A 2,847-nucleotide genomic window follows, 5' to 3' on the forward strand; every position below is an offset into this window, starting at 1 on the left:
CTCATGGAGTGGCGCAGAGGTAGGCTCCTCGCCCCGGCGACTGCGTGGTCCTCGCCTTATGGAGGTGTGCGACGGTGCAGTGGCGTCGTCATCCTCCTCACCTCCGAATTAGTCTGAAGTTTCTAAAAACATTACTCTCAAAATCAATATTAAATGAAGGCGATCTTTTAGTTCTAACCATTTCCCAAACAATTTAAAAGACTGAACACTTGGGCAAATACACGATGGTTTCGCTGTTACTACCCACGAGTGCTCACTTCAGCAAATTTCAGCTAAACATACCCAAGACTTCACTTGCAATCAATTGTTCTGTTTTGATCCAAGGTGAGCTATAGTTGTTCAATTCCCTGGACATAGTTTGCTCATAGCAACCTTCATGGCTCTGTTTTGATCTACAGAGCCTCGGCACACTAATGAACCAGATAACAACCTTGAGACATACAAATTATCTCAATCTACCTACCTGTCAAGATGGACTTTGGCGCCGGCCCACTGATCATATTTAGGAACTCAGAAAATATACCCACTCGAAACTCTCAACTTGCTCATACCTCATAAAAAGTCCAGCTAATATAATGCTCTGGAAATGATTGTTCACTTCTATAAGAAGGTTGAACGGCATGTCCTACATGTTGGTTCGTTATGAATCAATTGTTGTCATTCGCGCGCAACAACCTGATCAACGACCGTCACTGACATATGCAAGACCGACGGTTCTCTGCCTCTAGCTTCCCCTGCATTAACAAATCGGAACACCATTAGGTCCATAGTCTATGATGTAATTACAAATGGTGACATTATTCAGCAATAAAGTACGCAAGACTCAGTGAACACCGCAAAACAATCTCCTGCATGGATTCACTCTCCTATGCGTTTAGTTTGCTCTTCCCATAACGTATACCAAACTGTTCCGGCCAAACTTGTAGAACAATAATTTCCTGATTGACTGCTCATATTCACTCTTTTACGAAGCTTGCCAAGTTCTGTCTGGAGGTGCACTACCAAGGCGAAGCCTGAAACCACTTCTTCAGTTAACAAACCAAGCGTAAATGAGGAGCTCCTGGTCGGAGAAAGCATACCTCCGTCGTGGGAACCATGCCGGGGAGCTCCTGGTCGCCGGGTTGCGCGGCGGCTGCCGCGGCCCCCTCCTGCCGGTGGTAGAGGCAGCAGGTGACCCAGAGCAGCGCGGCCGCCTCGGCCTCCGCGAGCGCGAGCAGGCCGAGGAGGAAGCCCGCCAGGAACCCTGCGGCAGCCATCCCGGGCTGAGCTCCTGACGGCGAAGGAGACAACGTTGGGGGGTAGGGAGGCGGGCACGGGTTAGGGTTTGGAGGGAGAGGAGAGGGGTGAGGCGGGAGGAGCAAGACGGCAGAGGATTCTGCGGCGGCGGCGACGATGGCAGCGAAGGATTTTGCAGCGCGGGCGGCGACGGCATCCACACCCTAGGAAATACGAGGGAGAGGCAGAGGGGTGGCGGGTTTGGGTCATGAGGCAGGCAGGGCGAGGGGCGGCGGCGGCGGCGGAAGGCGGGAGGCGGCGGCGGCGGAGGAAGGCGGAGGAAGGCGGCGGAGTGGGATATGAGGGAAAGAGAAAAGGGTTGATCGAGAGGAGGGGCGAGAGGAGCGTGCGTCGAGGGGATCGAGAGGAGCCTAGGGTTTTTTAGTGCGTGGGGGAGGACATAAAAAACCAGCGAAAAACCCCCGGAAGAAGTATCATAGAAGTACCAAAAAAGGCCGAGTGAGGTGGGACGAAAATAAAATCCGAAACGCGACCTACCAACTGAGACATTAGGAGTAGAGAAAAGGAGAGAGAGAGTATTCTACATGGTCGCTAACATTTAGAGTTTAGTTGAGCTAAGACTAAGAGCTAGAGAGAGGCTCCTCGGACTTGCGAAAAAGGCACACGCCCCGCTTTTTATACATAAAACAACGAACAAAATAAATTCAACCCATACAACTCGACCACACCACACACTCAAAGCAGGATCCAAGAAAATTACATGTAGGAAGAAAGAGCACCGCTTGAAGTTTCAGGAGCCCTCAAGCGTGAAACGACGAACTGTATACCCGAAGCCGGCACCTTCAAGAAGGGCATGACATCAGAGAGCCAGCACGACACGATCCAAGGATCAAGGTTTCCCCCAGAGCAACATGGAGGGCAAAGAGAAACCGCGATGACGCCTTCAGGAAGGAGACGACTCCCAAAGGCGCCGCCGCCGTCGGCTTCGCAGAACCAGAGAGGATTTCCACCTCGGTAAACGCTCTTCCCCTTCGAGACGTAGCACAACAAGACATGAAGATGTTCGCTACGCCACCATCACCGTCGCGCCCAATGTGGCACCTCCAGATCACGGCAAGGTCGAGTATGGGAGTCTCCCTTCCTCCCCATTGAAGCACCCCTGCCACCCCGCCCCGCCACCTACGTGACGGGTAGAACCACCACCACCAGCCCAAAGGGATCTTCCACCAGTTGCTGCACCAAATGCATACATGAGGAAAAGAGGAACGGTCGAGCCCCACTATCGCGCTGCCACTTCCGCCAGGGAAAAGCCATCGTAGGGACGGATCTGACCATGCCGCGAATGGCAGACCACCGTCACCTCCTGGACGAGCGCCACCAGCATGAAGCCCGTCACGCAGCACCCGCACCCGTGCACCATCACCTCCGCCGATGCGACGCCTCTCCGTGGCGCCCTACGGCAGTACTCCGTCCAGGTTCGGTACTGAAGGCCTGCGCTGACACCCCCGTGCATGGAGATGAAAAAAACCCGCCGCCAGCGCGACGACCAGGCTTCGCCCTCTGGCGACGGCGAGGGAGGAGGAGGGGGGAGTTTCGGTGGAGGCGGCTTTC

Source organism: Triticum aestivum, chromosome 4B (genome assembly GCF_018294505.1).
Source record: "Triticum aestivum cultivar Chinese Spring chromosome 4B, IWGSC CS RefSeq v2.1, whole genome shotgun sequence".
NCBI lineage: Eukaryota > Viridiplantae > Streptophyta > Magnoliopsida > Poales > Poaceae > Triticum > Triticum aestivum.